This window comes from Triturus cristatus, chromosome 6, assembly GCF_964204655.1.
Source record: "Triturus cristatus chromosome 6, aTriCri1.1, whole genome shotgun sequence".
In the NCBI taxonomy this organism is placed as follows: domain Eukaryota; kingdom Metazoa; phylum Chordata; class Amphibia; order Caudata; family Salamandridae; genus Triturus; species Triturus cristatus.
The window spans coordinates 918,539,280-918,558,727 of record NC_140589.1 but is presented as its reverse complement, the minus strand read 5'-3'; the positions used below and the strand labels follow the sequence as shown (position 1 = coordinate 918,558,727).

At 43.6% G+C, this 19,448-nt stretch overlaps 1 protein-coding gene and 1 pseudogene across 1 annotated transcript in view; both read right to left on the bottom strand.

The window, feature by feature from the left end:
• ARHGEF33 (Rho guanine nucleotide exchange factor 33) overlaps positions 1-19,448 on the bottom strand; it is a 705,710-nt gene that overhangs the window by 170,622 nt on the left and 515,640 nt on the right. The window lies entirely within an intron of this gene.
• Positions 9,160-9,630, bottom strand: LOC146820795 (protein BTG2 pseudogene; annotated as a pseudogene).

Sequence of the window (19,448 nt, the reverse complement as noted above, 5' to 3'; positions counted from 1 at the left end):
AAAAACACAATTGCTTATCACAAAATGGTTTATACATGCACACACACTGTCAATAAGATTGTAGAGAAAAAAAGTACTCCCTACACTTTAGCAGGAGAAATACATTAGTCTGATTAAAATCAAAATAGTCTACATACATCCCCTCACAATTAAATAACTCATCTTTCAAGTTCTTTTGTAGATTAAGAAGTACATCAGTCACTCACCATATTTTCTTTTACAGAATCTCTGCACTGTGCACCTCTCAGCAAAAGCAAAGAATGGAAAAGTTTCCCTTTCATTTTCCACACATATACATGTAAACATCAAATCACAATCCTTCACACATAAACTCAAAAGCAAACACACATTTCTATTGGTTAAACATTTCAACCCTTTCCAACTGAAATACATTTCATCCCTTCCCCCAATCTGCCTTCTGCCTGTTACCATAGAAACAGCTCATGGAACACTGCACTGAGCTCACAGGTCACAAGTTCAGCACACAATGTTACTAAACAAGGCAGGAAGTGTGCTTGACTTTTCAACATATCAGCTTATCATATATAATGTTCCTTACAATCTGTTTTTGTTAACCAATAAGAATCATACCTTTAAAAACAGAAATATACACCCTACCTTTCAGTGTAGGAAGTAGTCATACAACCAATGATTTCTTGTCTTTTTTAAAAAAACATTGCCGTGGATCCGCGCACCCAACGCGTGAGAATCCGTGCACCCAACGCGATAGGATGCGCGCACCGTGTGTGCATTTTGCCGTTTTTTTTTTTTTTAAAGGGGGCCTCAGGGGGTCCTTCTGGGACCCCCTAAGCACCTCTAGAGGATCAGAGTATTTCCACTCTGCCCCCTTTACATGTTTTACACACTTATTCCCTTTGCTTCTTCAGCCTCGCTTCTACCGAGGCAGAAAATGGCCGCCAACAGTTCCTGGTTTCGAATGTAGAGAGACGCTCGACAGCCAATTAGCATTCAGCGTGCGATAGGGAGGGTGCGCGCTCGGTTCGGGGAGGGTGCACTTACGGTGCATGTAGGGTGCGCGGATCCTCCTCGGCCATAGATATTTATGTACTTTTAACTCTAATTTTCTCAGGAACTACTGAACGGATTCACACCATATATGAAAAAGGCATGAGTCTGAACTGAGGGCTACCTCTTTGCCAAATTTGGTGTCATTCCAGTCAGCGGTTCGGGCTGTAACTGCGACAACAGATCCTATGGGAAATTGCATGGGGAAAACGCGTTTTGGTACCCCCCTTTTTTCTCAGCCCCCGCTTGATGAATCACCACGAAACTTTTGGGTAGGAGCGGAGCGGAGCTGGCCAAAAGTTTGGAAAATTTCGCGAGGATTCATCAACCGGCGCCAGACTTATTGGGAATAGAATGTTGCGGATTTCCCATGGAAAATAGGTCCTAACTATAACTACCTACTGGCGACCGCCAGTAGGTAATATATATACATATATATGTATAATATACATATGAAACACAACCAGGAACGGACCACCACGCAGGTAAATACTTTCCAAGTGCAGGTTTATTATCCCCTTACAGTAACATGACGCGTTTCGCCCAGATTCAACCGGGCTTGATCACATGACATGTTGAGACCAATTAGTGCTTTAAATACAACTTCAAGTGAAAAAAGCTCCTCCTATATGTATCATAGAGCAAGAAAACAGACTTAAAACTGGGAGCACCATTGTATATATATCTCAACAGAAACATACAAAGTATAAAAATGCAGTTAATACTATTGTTATTAAGATCTGTTGCTATGGTAAATGCCATACATAAATATTTATATAATAAATAAATAAATAAATATGATGAAAAGACAATATAAATAATAACGTCATTGGAGTTATTCAACGTTGTCCTCATAGAATTCAAAATATCAGAATGTTACGAATACAGGGCAAGTGCCCAGTGACTTATGGCATTTTGAGTCTCCCTATTTCCATCATAAGTCTGTTACTGATATATTTCTAAGAAACAGGAATAAAGTGCTTAGTGCAAAAATAAGTGCTGAATACATGTTTCCAAGTGCCATAATAAATAAATAAATAATAAATACAATGCATGTTCACTATTAAAACCATAGATCACTTGCATAGTGTGTGTATATATTCAGCATATAGACGTCTTAATCTTATAAATCAATAGTCAGTGAAATTATTCTTAAATGCAAACACCAAATTATTATCATCTGTCAGCATTAGGTATTTACTTGTAAACAAACTGATTATTGAAGGGAATCAGGTTGGCAACATTATGCAGATATACCATGGTACCAATGTGCTATATATGCAAATATAAGAGTTGAGGATAGACAACATCAGCGGTTCATACAAGGTCCATAATACATCATATATCAAATATCAAATAGCTGAGATTACAGAAAAATATAAACATTTTACAGGGGTGTGGAAATTTCAAAATAATCTACTTGTCCATGGGACAAAATGCCACTGAGATCTACATGTCCTGTAAAATCCACTTGTCCCACCTACTCCCGTCCACACATCAAACATAAGGGCTGACAGAGAAACGTAATATATTTTTGTTTTATTAATATTGGTAAACCATTAAATGCTATGCAATAATAATGCTAAGAAAAACTTGACAAGCAATATTTTCCCATTTATCCAAACATATAGAAATTGTATAGAAATACAAGTTACAACAATAAATGATCTTGCATGGCAGGCTGCTCTAAGCTTCATATTAACAATACTTCAGAAGTTATGATAGATGTGACCTTTTATGTCCATACACATGCTTTGTGCCTCCTGTTGTAAGCCAGAGATCAATAGCTCTGCTGGGGTCATAATCCTCAAAGTTGGGTCCTTCTACCTTAAGAAGCATCAGGTCTTGGAGAACATCTTGATTTAACCGTGTTCTTAATGGGTTCTTAATGATATTCATTGCAGAAAAAACACGTTCAGCTTCTGCTGTAGATACGCTGAATGTGAACATCATCTCCACAAGCTTTAATATATTAGTCAACGAGGAAGGTTTTGTTGCTAGCACGGTGGAGTATGCAGGCAATACAGGAATGCCTTTGGCCTGAAAGCTTTTCATATGGGTTTTAAGTCCACAAAACTCCTCTACAATTGCCAACCTCTCGTCTGTAGTGAAAAGTACCTCAAAATGTTGTACAATTGCCTCAATATCAGAGAGTCCATATATATAGAGTTCCTCTCTACTTTCTGGCCACAGTGTATAATCAAATGCCTGAAAACCTTGAACCGGCATGCAATTAAAATTTTCAAACCGCTTATCAATGTACTTTACCATACTGTCAATGAGATCACTGTCACTTTTGATTGTTGCTGCTGGTGGGCAGTGTCCTGATAACTTTATTTCCCAGCCATCAGTAGAAATGTGTCCAAACTTCTTTTCTTCAGGGTGGTACAGTTTTTTAAACTGCTGCATATATTCACCCAACTCACTTTGTAGGCCTACTAGGGTCAACGCACACCTCTCTACAGCAGGTGGAACATGCAATAAAAGCAGTTCATTAGACTGAAAGAATTCTGAAAGCTGAGACACTGGCTTCAGGATATCTCTCAGACTGTAAAGGTTTTTTATGAATGTAAAACTAGTTACAACCGAGAGGTACTTTTTTGCCTTAGCAGCAGAATCATCACTACCAGCTGCAACCTGTCCCAAGTGTAGAACCACTGTCTGCAGGTTTTGCTGCATGGCTGCCAAAGCCCTGGTTTTGCTGGATACCCATCTAACCTGTTTAATATCGGTGAAATGTGCAAAGTTTTCATCAATTATTTTTGAAATTTCTTTGGCATCTCTTCGCCTCTTAGGACTATACCAATAAAATTTGAAAATCCATTTCAATGTTTGCTCAAACTGACAAACAGAAGGATGGGATTTTACAGCATCTAGAATCCCAAGCTGAAGCTTGTGGGCTACACAGTGGAACGGCAGAAGAAAAGGAATGTCTTTCTTTAGGAGTGCTGCAACTCCTCCCTTAGATCCCATCATAACTGCAGCACCATCAAAATTGACAGCTATTAGTGATGGGCCTGGATGTTCTGTAGACCTCATATCTACTAAATCCAAAGATAACCTTTTGATTCCTTTAACTATACCGTCCAGAACTCCTTGCGCATGAGCATGTTCAAGTGGAACAAGATCTGCAAATAGAGTGTAGGGTTTCCCACCATTGACTACTCTGACCAGCACAGTTTCCTGTTCAGTGATGGCACTATCTGTGCTTCCGTCAGCAATAATGCAGATGAAGCGAGAATTTGAAAGAATTTTTTTGATGTCCTGTCGAAGTATATCCGCCTCACATCTTATGAACTCTGAGGCTTTTTCGCGGTTTGCATAATTTTCTCCTATATCCACACCTGCTTTCTTCATAGCCCTACATAAGATGTCCATGTCTGAGAGTGGCTTACCTTGTTTTGCAATTAGGTAAGCATTGTTAAACAAGATGGTCAGTTTCTTTCTCTCTGTCTCCTTCAGTTTTTGCAGTGCTTGCATGATGAGGGGCTGCTCTTTAGGGACACTGGAATTTGAGGTACCAGCTATAGGAGTCTGAGACTGCAAAGCGGTTTCTTTCACTTCCTGGCGTTGCCATGAAACACATGTCATATGTGCCTTACTAGTTTCATGAGCTCGGATTGGTTCAATGCGCAACTGGTCACATCCACTTAAGAATGCATTTCTACCTGAACCCGAATAGCTGACTGCTATAGTAGGATATTTCTCGCAAATAGTGCAGTACATTTTTGGTCCTTCTCCATCCGGACTTTCCTTCAGGGTTAGCCATGGCCAGGATTCCACCCAGTGTGACTGAAAAACTCGTTTTCTTTTTTCAGAGTCATACTTTTTGTTTTTAGTAATGTTAGGATTCTGTGCAGTGGTACAAGGCCCAATCTCAGTTGGTTTTTTTGGGTTTCCTTCTCCTGGGTTTTCTTTATCACTGTCTTTACTTTTTTTGAAACCGAAGCTGAATAGACTTTGTTGGGATATATTTGCCTGTCAATTGGACAAAGTAATCAAGTAAGAGACTATACTTAATTCAGTTTTAAACTCACTGTCCGGAAATGTTGAGCTATTTATGGCAACAGACTTTTTACATAAGAGATTGCACTAAATCTTGATTGATACAGGTTTCCTCCTAAACTTTTCCAAACTCTTTGAGAACCAAGGGTTGAGGCGGTCTGCTGCAATGAACCTCTATGCTGCTAGTACGTTTCGTAGTGATTCTGTTTCATGAAGAGTTGTGAACGCACTGAAGTCTACTCTGGTGCTACACTGGCTGCACGCTAGACCTAGAAGCCAAGAAAAGATTTACACTAAGTAAGAAAAAGGATCTGAGCTTTCGAAAAGTACAAGTTTACATAAAGGGGATTCAAATCTACCATTGTTACCATTAAAAAATAAATGAAAAACAGAAATAACGTGCAAAACTGACAGCTTAAGAAAGATTATGGATAAAATAAAGGAAAGAATGATCAGAAAGAAAAAAGGAAATAAGGCAAAAAGAAAGGAAAGAAAAATTATAAAGACTGAAAGAAGGTAATTAAGAAAGGAAAAACAGAAAAGAAAGAAGGAAGGCAAAACGGAAAGAAAGAAAAAGAAAGCACCGAGGGTACACAGAGAAGTATAAATTAATATTGGATACTAAAATCCAAATTACACGACACCCCACCTGTATTTCAGTACAACTGCTGCAGATTAAACGCCATAAAAAATGACTTTTCCCAGGCCTGGTCAAGGTTTATCAAAGAACCATTGGTGAAAGAGTCCTGGAATGCCATGAAATAGCAGCAGTCTACTTCAAACGGAATTTACAACAACGTTGTAAGAAGATAGGAACTGATAAAACTGAAATATGCCATGGGCTCACGTCAAATGTGTCCTACAATCACATCGGGCAACATTGGTACTAAGGGAACTCCTTGTGGTCAGATCTGGGCACCTTGTGAAAGAGAAAAATGCACTGCAGCCACACAAAGCGACTTTAACCAGAGGCTTTAATTATGCCGATCCATTGCCCCATGGTATATGCTGTTGTGGCCGGAAGCAAAATGGGAATGACAACAACAGACCAATGGGTGAAAAGAGGTGGCCGAAAGCCCTTTAAGTAATATTATACATATTATTTTAGTAAAATCAAAAGGTCTTGGCTAAAGCCAGACCTAAAAAGCATGATGACGCAATTGCATGTTTCTCACACATGCATGCATGATGATCATGTACATGCATCAGAAAGCATACGAGCAGAATGACTCCAGTGCCATGTTTTTTTTAATTTACTAACCCGAGAAAGATCTTTCTTTTCTGACCTATTGGTTTTTCCAGTGCTGTTGCCCATGCAGTGCATCATGCGCAAAAAGCTTTTGGCTGATGCCGTGTAGCATCGTGAAAATAAGAGAAAAAGCAAACAGCCATAATGATGACTTGACCCATTTCCTAGGCTCACACAATGTGAGGATGTGTGCAAGTGTATGCATCGCCATAATTGCATGCACCTACGGAATGAGGGGGGACATGTCTTGAAAATATTTATTTACTGATTTAAAAATGAACACCCTTTGGCTTGCCTACAGACAGACAGAAGCATGTTTCATGCCCTGCCAAGGATCTAGAATCTCACTAAAGTATGTATCTGTCTGTAGGAGGAGAAAACTGAATCCTCATGATCGATTTGCCCGTGCCATCAGTCTTGACATTCTGGAAGAATGGACGATTTACCGCACTGATGACAGTGCCATTAGTGAACCAAGAGGCACGGCAGATGTGAACACTGTATGTGACCAGAATATAGAGCAACATTGTCTATATTAATTCAAAAACAGGTTTTTGTACAGCTCGTATTCTGAACACATGCATTTGAAAGTGCTTCCCTTGATTATTAAAAAAAAGTTTAAGTTTTGGTGAAATAAAATATTTGCCTAAGATCACACAATTTAAGCATGGAAGCCAATTTTTAACTAACCAGGTTCTCTTTCACAAACTATGAGTATTAAATGGAGGCCCCCCTGTTTCACACAAGCACAGTCAGAGTGATCTAGTTGTGTTCATTGGCAGAGCTCTGCATATGTGTAAAAAAACTAGCACACCATACCAACTGAACAAACCACCAGATTGTTGAACTGCTGCTAAGTGAAATCAGCAGTTTATCTTCTTCTTTAATGGCACCCTTCATATCTTCCTCACCACCATTTCACTAGTTAAGTCATTTTAAGACTTGACTAGTCTACTGGACAGGGATACGTTATTCTGATGAATAAAGCAGTTTTAATGATTATTTTTAATCAAACATAGGTCAAAGATGTCTGAACAATGAGAATGCCTCAAGGCAGCAAGTCAGGTCTCGGCTAGAGTGAGAAGTTGCAAACAGTGATTTCCTGCTCCACTATGTAGTTCTGCTCTACCCTTAGAAGCTAACTTGGGCCCCCCTAACACTTCAGTTATTTGGGGCACACAAGCACTTCACTTCACTCCACTTCACACACTGTAGAATTCATTGCTCTTTATTTTGAGGTTGACAGGCTAAGAGGGGCCCAGTAGCAGCCCTCAATCCCTCTTCCAGCTGACAGAGCGAGGGGGGTGGGGGAAGGTTCACCACACCCCTGAGTTACAGATAAGAAGGTGAGGAAAAAACAGCTTCAACCTTTTGAAATGGAAATAGAGCCATTGCGCTGCCTGTTCTCGCCTGGGTCAAGTTTCGCCTTTTCTGTTGCTGTGTGCAGAGATTGTGGAAATACCCGTGGGCGGTGAGGCTTGCAAAAATATCCCTAATGCAGACCCCCTGTGCGGTTCTCTCACCTTGGGGCACAATAAAGGAGGGAAAGAATGTCCTGCTTCTCAAGGGGTATCCATGCTCCGAGCAGATGGCCTGTGCCCACAGCCACTTGCACTGTAGGTCGAGCGCACGCACTTTAAAGTGGCGTTTGGTACTTAAATAAAAAATGCAGGACATTCTTTTTCTTCACCCTATGGATCAATGTGAATTTTAATATGGCCTGAATACGCTTGCATAAGACCTTGAGTGCTAATAAAAGAATGGCATTTTTTTTGCGGTTTTATATAGCGTGAACTCGACCTGAAGATATTGGAGCGCTTTACATGAGCACCAGTTACATTTACACAAGGACTGTCACATTCATTTATTTTTCTTAAGTAGCACTATTAAATTGGCGCAGCTGCACTGTAAATCAAATGTGTTATGCAGAGGGAACATTTGGTTGTATAGTCTCAAAATGCGCCTTCTAATCCAAGCTCACGTCCCCACTTTACCAACGTGATATCTGGACAACCTCTTTACCTATTAATTATCCAGTGTCCTTTTACAGTTAAAGTTAGCAATTAAGCAAGCATGGCAGCTTAAAAGAAATGCGTACAACGGGCTTAATTATACACACTAAAATACTAGGCACCGGCCAATTGAGCATTTTCTCACACAAATGGGAAATATATCGCCCATTTGTGAGGGAAATTGCCCAGTATGGCAATTCTGTGTCACACATCTGGTGTGAAAGAGAGTTCTAATCAGCTCTCTGCATAGCAATGGAAACGTGCGCAGTTGGCACGACTTACAGCACGGCTCAAATAGCAACGGTTGGTCACATCTGTTGGTACTTCAGGTGTGGAATTAACTGAATTCTGGGGCTCCCGGAGCTAGGGGGCACTGACGCCGAACAGCATGGGCAACGAAGACACTCGTTCCTGATATGTTGTCAACAGCACAAAACGGGAGGGGGGGGGGCAGGGGCACAGTGAAGTTGAAATGCAAGGCCGAAAGTAATGCTAACAGCTATATATTAATATTCAAAACCCTACAAACAGAGGCAGCGTAGTGCTGTGAGGATTTGGTCACAAGGTCACTCACAAGCCGTAGTAAACAGGCAGAGACTGGGCCCCAATAATAGGGACTCAGTGGGTTCATGGTCAGGCCAGGCTTGAAACCCGATAATCTTTGAAGAGAAATATCCACCCTGCTACCTCGCCCTCCTCCCTTACATTAACCAAACGCATCAGGTTCATTTAGCTTCAGGCTGGACACACTCCTCCCGCCACCCCCCCCGCTTCCTTTTCAGTGTTGCTCTATTCCAGTGACTTGCTCTTTAGAATATAGGTGACGGCCCCACCTCACCCCCTGGTGTGCACACAACCATGGAGGCGTTAGCTAGCTGCAGTCAACATGTAGTTTTTGGTCAGGCTCGTGTGCCCCATCATCATCATCTTACAGATCAGTAATGGGAAGGTAGGTGGAAGAGGGGGTTGAGGGGACAGGGGGTAGGGCTGCAGCCTCAAAGCACACAGATGGAACCGTCCTACCTGAACCAATAAGACAGGGGCAGCAGCGTGAAGAGCTGTAGGCTGGAAAGACCGATCCGACTTCCCACCTTACCGTGGTCGATACAAATGCAGCATTAACCGGATCCTTTGGCGGGCTTCTCTGGAAGTGGAAACCAGTGATATTTACAGTGGTCTCTGCTAGCGCCTCGGCCACAGCCCCTCCAAAACCCCACAGTCGGCTCTCGCTCACTCAACCCCGAAGCAACGAGGATAGGAAGCCGGCGGCAGCAGTGATCTCCGGGTGCCCATGGGACAGGAGGACTAGGTAGAGGCGGAGGCAGGGTCCTGCGGCATAATGGGGGCCTCGTGTAAACAAGTGGGGGCAGAATGTTATCTTATTTGCGGATCCCCTGTTACTGCGGCGCCGCTTTACTGTGCCCTCTGCTTCAGCGCCCCTACGTTATATGCTCAGTCTCACGCTCCAACTGCAGCGATGAGAGCCCGCGCTTTCTGGAACCACAAGCTTACACACGGTGTCTCACAGCAGGCACACCGGCTCTATTCTAATTACGGAGCGATCTGCAAGCTGAGCAAAATATAACACTTTTGAACACTCAACAAGTGCTATGGCGGGCATTATGGTAGTGCTTATTTTACCTTATGTATTGCCTCGCGGCGGCCACGATCTCCTACTTGCAGAGACTGAGTGACGTTTCACTCCCTCAGCCAATCACTGTCTAGAGCCCAGTTATGGGCTGCTAGCCAATCAGAAGCCTCCAAAGGCTTCCGGCACGCTTCTCTGATTGGCTGTGAGCCCCATAGTGCCCACAGTCTGTTTCATTTACGTGATTTAATGTCTACTTGTCCGTCGGACAAAATAGACATTAAATCTTCTTGCCCACCGATAAAAACAACTTGGTTCGGGCGTCGGGCGATATGATTCCCCCACCCCTGATTTTATACTCAGACCTAAAAAAACAATCACAGTATCTTGTCGTGCAAATGCCAAATGGAATACTGGTAAAATTAATCAATAAAATTAATCAATAAAACCAGTAAAAAATCTGATAAAATGCAGGACCGAAACACCAATATATCTACAAAGATAAAAAACTAATTTATAGAAAGTTGTGTAGGTCCTCTCCAGTATTAAGGCCATTTGGCATCTTGGTGTCAAATTGTAAAATATATTGGCTTTACAACTGACGTAGTTTTTTCTCCCTGTTGCCTCCTCTTATTGATTTAGAAACTGCGTCTATTACAAAATAACTGAGATCGTTCAGATTATTCTGATGTATTAGTTTAAAATGACGCGCAACAGGGTAGGTAGCATCTGAATTTACAATGGCACGTAAGTGTCGTAAAATACGATTAAAAACTTGCAGTTAAGTGCTACCTATGTACTTCAAATGGCAAGTGCATTCTAACACATAGATAGCATAATCAGTTTTACAAGTGAAAAAACCTTGGATTTTAAGAGGCGTTAGAGAAAAAGCATCTGAGTATTCTTGTCTGTTGATGCCGAACTTGCATGCCCTACAAGAGCTACATTTATAAAAACCTTTTCTATTTGATAGCCAATTAACAGTGTTGCTTACTTCTGGACTAGTTTTTACTAAGGCATCCCTCATAGAGGGTGCCCTTCTAAATGTAATAGCTGGTAGGGCATTTAATTCAGGTGCAAGGGTGATATCAGATTTAAGAATTGGCCAGCTTTTATTGATGATTCTCCTTACTTGTTTCTCTTGACTATTGAAAGTCGTTATGAGCCTAACTACTGGTTTTCTGTCTTCAACATGGTTGGCTTCAGTAGGAGCTTCACAAGTATGATCATTGGATACCATAGTATCACTGTCCGAACCTTTTATTTTAATTAAAGCTATATATATATATATATATTACCTACTGGCGGTCGCCAGTAGGTAGTTATAGTTAGGACCTATTATCCATAGGAAATCGGCAACATTCTATTTGGAATAACTTTGGGGCCGGTTGACGAATCTTCATGAAATTTTAAAAACTGGTGGGGCGCTCCGGTCCGCTCCTATCCTGAAAGTCTCGGGATGATTCGTCAAGCGGGGGCCAAGAAAAAAAGGGGGGGTTCCAAAACGTGTTTTCCCCATGCAATTTTCCATAGGATCTGTTAATCTCAGCTGCAGCCCGAACTGCTGAACGGAATTACACAAAATTTGGCAAAGAGGTAGGCCTTGGTTCACACTCGTGCCTTTTAGTTAAATGGTGTAAATCATTTCAGTAGTTGCTGAGAAAATCAAAAGTAAAATCAAAGATATATCTATGGCCTCGGAGGATCCGCGCACCCTATGCGCACCCAGCGTGCACCCTCCCGATCACGAGCTGCATGCTAATTAGCTGTCAACTGGCTATAAACACTCAAAACCAGGAAGTGTTGGCAGCCATTTTGTGTCTCTGTAGAAGCGAGGCTTAAGAAATCAGTGGATGAAGTGTGCAAAACATATAAAGGGGGCAGGGTAGAAATACCCTGACCCTCTAGACCTGCTTAGGGGGTCCCACAAGGACCCCCAGGGCCCCAATTTATTTATTTTTAACTGCAAAATGCACGCTGGGTGTGCGGATCCTCCTGAAAAATAAAATGAAGCGCGGGCTCCCACACTTCTTTAATAATTAGCCCCCGGGGGGGCCAATTCCTGGGGGCAAAAAACATAAAATTTGATGGAGGGCCAGAAGGGCCCCCAGCCCCGGGGACCGCCACCCCCCGGGGCTACAAAATAAATGAGTGGGGGGCTCAAAGGCCCCCCCCAAGCCCCGGGAACCACCACCCCCGGGGCGTTTTATATTGTGGGAGGGGGACCACGTGGCCCCCCTCCTGGAGCCGTCGATGGCCCTGGGGACCGCCACCCCCCCAGGGCCGGCTCCTGCAGTGTCTCGGGGTGCCCACCCCAGGACACTGCTGTTTGCTTGGCAGGGCGTGAGCAGAGGCTCCTGCCCTGTCATAGAAAACTTGGTTTGGATTTTGAAAGAGAGAGCAGGAAACCTGCTCTCTCTTTCAAAATGCAAACCATATTGCTTATCCACACGGGGAGCTGCATGTTAGCAGCTCCCCGTGTGGAAAAGCAATGCCGGCTCCCGAAGGACGTGGGGAGCCGGCTGGGACTGTGGGGGCATTGGGGCTCCCCCCATGGTCCCCAACGTTGTAAATAGGCCCCGGGGGATGGGATCCCCGGGGAATAGAAATTAGTAATAGGTGCAAATTTTTTTTTTTACAGTCAAATTAGGAGTCGCGCACCGAGCGTGGCGCTCAGCGCGGCTCCCTGGTGTGCACGCATTGGGTACACACCTCCTCCCGCGTTGGGTGCATGACTCCTCTTGCAGCCCCCTGGTGTGCACACGTTAGGTGCACGACTCTTCTCGCGTTGGGTGCGCAATTCCTAACGCGTCGGGTGCGTGACTCCAAGCAAAAAAAAGTAATATTTTTCAGATAAACATCAAGCTTATGTGTTTAGATCTTGAGTGGCTCTAAAAAGAGCCGTTGTGTTTATTGAGAGATTTTGGTACCTACAAGTAAGTACCTATACAGATTCTAAATTTGTTGAGGAAGACTCTGTTACCCTCATCTGTAAAATGTACACCATCTCTCCTATAGATGCCTTGCATATTAAAATGCAGATTGTTGTTGTAAATGGACCCCATCCTATAATCTCTGAGATAAGCAGAAACAGCTTTGTTGACATGTTTCCTACCTTTCTCAATCTGTGGACAAAAATGATTTGACCAGTTCCATTTCTGTCTTTAGCATATGTTAGAATACACAAAAGCAGTTTGGGGGAAAAGTGACATCAATTCGCCAAAGGTGTCCTTCATAAGCATTTCCAGACCTACCCCAGTCAAAGTGCCTAGGTCATTGCCACCACAGTGCACAATTATGAGGTGAGGGGGTTGGAGACGCAAAAAGGATTTAACCAATGGCATCAATTGGTGCCACTTTAATCCTCTCCATTTAATGTCTACATTTGGCAAAGCTAGGTTTTTGTCAATACCTCTGCTTTCAGCATACCTTTGGCTCCAGATAATATAGCTCTGTTCCACAATCAATACTCTAAGCATCTTCAAAGGAGGTCTGGATGCACTCAGAAGGTGTCTGTATGTGAAATGGCAGTTTGAAAAGTAAGATTTTTCAAAAATGGTGGATAAGATGCAGTTTTGAAAAAAGAAAAGAAATGATTGGCTGTTTGAGAACATTCTAGACTGAAAAGTAGGGTGCATGTTTGTATTTGTTAAAAGCATGTTTCTTATTGGTTAACAAAAACTATTTGAAAGGAACATTACATAGGATAAGCTGATATTTTGAAAAGTCAAGCACACTTGCTGTTTAGAGTAGCAACATTGTGTGCTGAACTTGTGACCTTTGTGCTCAGTTGACTGTTCCATGAACTGTTACTGTGGTAACAGGCAGTAAGCAGGTTGGAGGTAGGGTTCAAACTTATGTCAATTGGAAAGGGTTGAAATGTGTAACCAATAGAAATGTGTGTTATCTTTTGAATAAATGTGGGAAGCAATGTGCTTTCATATTTACATGTATTCACTGAAAAAAACCATAGGTTTCAGGTCTGTTATAGTTAGGAATTAGCATTTAAAAAACCTTAGAAATTCACTGAAAAGAACATAAGTTTCAGGAAATTCCTCCGTTGTGGTTAGTTCTACTAACTATAACTTGCACGCCCGCAATCCACTGCTGATGATGTTACATCATTCATGACATGGTCAGTGACATCACTGATGACATCACTGATGACATGTGGGTTGGTTCGGTATTTAAATATGTATTATATATATAGCAATCTGCATTGATGAATGAGTGGATATATAAATATCTTGATGGAGGATTTAGTAGCAGTGTGATTGGCTGTTTACTTGAGTAACTTATAGTGCCTCACTAAATATATTGAATAGTGACTAAACTGTGTGAATATCTATATCACTTTGTCAGTTGTTGTGTAAACTGCTGCACCAGTTGGTTACTAGCTACGTGAAAGTCTATATTAGTTATTGATTAGTTAACTGAGTATTTGTATGGGAAAGTGAATGTGTGTGTGGTTCAGTGGTGGGTGTGTGACTGCCCAAAGATGTGTGAATAGTTGATTCAGTAGATATATGAGGTTAAGACTGCATGTTATAACTGTTGTTTGGGTAAGTGAATATCTTTATGTGTGTGGTGATGAGCAAATATATCTCTCAATGGTACATGTCCAACAAAGTAGAAAAATAAAAGGCAGTGTATGTGACAGTTGTTGTATATAAATAAGTATACATAACACTCAGAGATTATATGAGTGACTGTATCGATAACTGTATACTTGTAATTGTGATTTTATAACACACTAAGTATGAGTTACTATCTACATGAATAAGTAAAAGTAGTGTTTGTATAAGTGTGTAGCTGACTAAATGTAAGTATGATCCATTGTTTGCATAAGTGAGTAGGATGACTGCATAAGTTAATGATGTGTGCAATGTCGATATAGGTGTTTAAGTATATTTGATAGTGTTCTATTAATCTTTGTCAGCATGTATGAATGAATTTATAGGTAAGTGTTTAGACGTGTGTGTAGATCTAGGGAATCACTGAGTGGGTTTTTAGAAACTTATATTGGTGTGTCAATGGATTCAAATATGGTACTCTGAATTTTACAGTGAGTGATGAAAGGTTATACTAGTGTATGATGAGGTGTATCTGATTGTCATGTGGATTATGTCATCAGTGATGTCATCAGTGATGTCATTTGAGATGTCATCAGTGATGTCACTGACCATGTCATGAATGATGTAATATGTGACATCATCAGCAGTGGATTGCGGGCGCGCAAGTTATAGTTAGTAGAACTAACTATAACGGAGTGAAATGTCCAGCTAACTATAACACCCCTGAAACCTATGTTTTTTTCAGTGAATATATATATATCCACCAAACGAAGCACCAGACTTGGAGGCCACACACGTTGAATAATACTTTATTCCTACAAGGCAGCCCTGCTTGACATCGACAAGCGCACAGAATTTCCTTTGCCAGCATTCAAGTCCTTACGCGTTTCGGGCATCCATGCCCTTGGTCACAGGTGATCTGGCTAATGCGAAACAGGTAACATGCCGCAACTCGAAGTAACAGTTTTTTAAATCTCGCCCACTGGGCGCGTCTGCGCATTGCATCCTGGAACTTAGAGTTCTTACCTAAGGTAAGTTTTTGATAATAGCGGTTGCCAGTTTCACATTAAATTATATTACCACAGTGGGTTTCTGTGAGGCTGCGAGTATAGCTGAGTCCTGAGGGTCTCTGGGGGCCAACTAGCCCACCAGCTACCTCCAGTAAGCGCCACAGAGCTGCGTTGCAGAGTGGTGTAAAAACAGGGCGTGGCCTTGGACCACCTCTCTGCAACGCAGCTCCCTGGCCCTTACTGGAGGTACCTGGTGGGCTAGTTGGCCCACAGGGACCCTCAGGATTCAAGGGGACTTAATCCCCCAACTTAAAACATGCCACAGGGCGCATTTGCACACTTGACACATCAAGCCACGCCCCGCCCTGCACCACTGTGCAAATGCGCCCCCTGGAGTGTTGTAAATTGGGGAATTAAATCCCCTTGAGTCCTGAGGGTGCCTGGGGGCCAACTAGCCCACCAGCTACCTCCAGTAAGCACTACAGAGCTGCGTTGCAGAGAGGTGTAAAAAGGGGCGTGGCCTCTGAACACCTCTCTGCAACGCAGCTCCCTGGCTCATACTGGAGGTTCCTGGTGGGCTAGTTGGCCCCCAGGGACCCTCAGTATTCAAGGGGAATTAATTCCCCAACTTACAACGCGCCAGGAGGCGCGTCTGCTGAGTGCTGCAGGGAGGAGGCGGGGCCTAGCCGCGATGCTGGCTTTTAAAAAAAGAAAATGTAAGAAAGGGGGCTGTGTTGCCCCCCTCCTCTTGCCTTTTTTTGGGCCCTGGGGACCCCATCCCACAGGGCCTTGCCCCCTTTTTTTTTCTTTTTAAATGTAAACTGGAGAGTGGCCGCATGGGCGCCCCTCCCTTGGCCGATTCCAGGCCTGGGGAACCGAACCCCCGGGGCTTGCCCACATATATTTTTTTATAGGAAGGGGGCTGCGTGGCCCCCCTCCTGAGGCCTCTATTGGACCCGGGCACCCCATCCCCCGGGGGCGGCCTTTATGTATATTTTTTTTTATTTGGCGAGGGGGGCTGCATAGCCCCCCTCCTGGGCCACTTCTTGCCCCGGGGCCCCCATCCCCCGGGGCCTGGCCATCCTTTTTTTTTGTTTTTGTTTTGGAGGGGGGCTGATTGGCCCCCCTCCTCAGGCCAAATATGGTCCCGGGGACCCCAACCCCCGGGGTCTGGCCTCTCCGTTTAAAAAAATATATATTATACACAATGTAGGGGGGTGGCGTGGCCCCCCTCCCGGGCCACTTCTGGCCCCAGGGACCCATCCCCCGGGGCCTGGCCTTTTCATTGGGGACCATGGGGGGAGCCCCAATTCCCCCATGGTCCCGCCGACATGCAGCTCCCCTTGCGGAAAAGCAATGTGGTTTGAATTTTGTAAGCGAGAGCAGGAAACCTGCTCTCACTTACAAAATCCAAACCACAGTTTGCTATGACAGGGCGGGAGCCACATGACTCCCGCCCTGCCATACCAAACAGCAATTTCCCGGGGTGGTCACCCCAGGACACTGCAGGAGCTGGCCCTGGGGGATGGCAGTCCCCAGGGCCATGGAGAGCTCCAGGAGGGGGCCCACGTAGCCCCCTCTCAATGTTTGCAAAGCCCTGGGGATGGTGGTCCCAGGGCTCGGGTCCGTAACAGACCGCCACATTTGCATCTTAGTGCCCCGGGGAGGTGGTGTTCCCCGGGGCGTGTGGGGGGGCTTGAGCCCCCCCACACAAGTTTAATTATTTATTAAAAAAAGCCCTGGGGGTGGCGGTCCTCAGGGCAACGGGGGGCCGTGTGCCCCCCGCAAATAAAGAAAAGCCCCAGGGGGTGGCTGTCCCCAGGGAGGCCCCCCCACACATTTAAAAATTAGCCCGGGGTGGCAGTCTCTGGGGCTGCGGGGGGCTGTGTGCCCCCCCGCAACTCTTAAATCAAGCCTCGGGGAGGTAGCGGACCCCGGGGCAGTGTGGGGGGATTGGGCCCCCCCACACATTTTTTCAGTGCCCCCGGGACCTGGTCCATCCAAGGGCTTCAATACAACGAAGCGCAGGAGGCCGGCGCTTTGTTTTTTTTTATTTTCTCGGCCGGATTCGCGAGCCCAGCGCGAATTTGGCAGATTTTTTTTTTTTTTTTTTTTGCTTTTTGGGCCCTGGGGGTCCTTGTGGGGGTCAGGGTGTTTTTACCCTGCCCCCTTTTCTTGTTTTTCGTGTTTGTTTTTCTCTTTTCTTGTGACTCGGTTCTACCGAGTTACAAGATGGCTGCCAACACTTCCTGGTTTGAAGTGTTGACAGCCAATTAGAATAAAGCGCATGGTCGGGAGGGTGTGGGGATCCACCGCGCCTCTTGATATCAATATTTGTATTTTTTGAATTTCTCAGCAACTACTGAACGGATTTACACCATTTTAAAAAAGTTTGGTTTCTGATCCAAACACTACCTTTTTGGCAAATTTGGTGTAATTACATTCAGCAGTTTCGACTGTAGCCTTGCCCAAAGTTTCCTATGGGAAATTGATTTTTTGACTCTTATTTTTTGAATGTCTCAAAAACTACTGAACAGATTTACACTATTTAAAAAAAAGGTCGCTTTCTGAACCAAGCTCTACCTTTTTCCCAAATTTGGGGTAGTTCCGTTCTGTAGTTCGGGCTGTAGCCCGTCTCAAAATGTTCTATGGAAATTAACATGGGGAAATCGCGTTTTTGGACCCCCCTTTTTTCTCAGCCCCCGCTTGACGAATCACCCCTAAACTTTCAGGATAGGAGCTGACCTGAATAGACTTTTTGGGGGGGGGAATTTCGCGAAGATTTATCAAACGACGCCAAAGTTATTAGCAAGTCAAAAAATGCTTTTCCTATGGAAACTAGGTTCTATCTATAACTACCTACTGGCGACCGCCAGTAGGTTATATATATATATATATATATATGTATATATTCACAGAAAAAACCATAGGTTTCAGGCACGTTATAGTTAGGAATTAGCATTTAAAAAACCTCAGAAATTCACTGAAAAAAACATAGGTTTCAGGGGTGTTATAGTTAGCTGGACTTTTCACTTGTACAAAACCATTGAAATTCCCCCGTTATAGTTAGTTCAGCTAACTATAACTCTCGCGCCCGCAATGCACTGCTGATGACGTCACATATTACATCACTCATGACATGGTCAGTGACATCACTCATGACATCACTGATGACATCTCAAATGACATCACGGATGACATCACTGATGACATCATCCTTGTGATAGAGTGGCAGACCTCCTCTCACCCTAATATAACCTTTGATACACACATTCAAAAATAGAGCCTAAAATTTTCAAAACAATGGACATACCAACAATGGAAATGGGTAGCTATTGACGGGCACATTTCATACACATGCACACCAAGCTATTCAAAGGGGATTCGACAAAAATTCGTCCAAAACTATGCAAGAAACCCCTCTCACGGTTAATAAAACACACATCCACTGCCGGATGTGTAATACTTTTTATTTTACTCTCTGGAAAGGGGACGAACATCACTTGAGAGTCACAGTGCGCTCCTGGCAGAGCCCAATGCTGTGTTACACCCACCATTGCCTGCTGAGTGCCACACACCTCTGTGTTGTATTCACTAGCTAGTGCATATGCTATGACATTCTCTAGCCCATGTGCACTGTAACACCACCCCGTGAATATGTCATGCCACACTTGTCTTCGCACGGGTTATATTGCCCCATCTAACGTGCCTTCCTTGATGCCTATGTTATAACGCACAGTGCTATGCCATACATATTACAATCTGGGATCCATATCTTTGTCACAGTGCATATGCAACGTTACACTCCCCAGCACATATTTTATATTACAACTATAGAGACTAGTTAGGTTACACAACACTGCCCTGTGCATATTACACTCCAAGGCGCATATCGCATAGCACGCGCTAGTGCCTGTGCAATCTCGCGCTCTCCAATGAATCTGTAATTGCGCACAATGTATTGCATATTATATTTCACGCCCG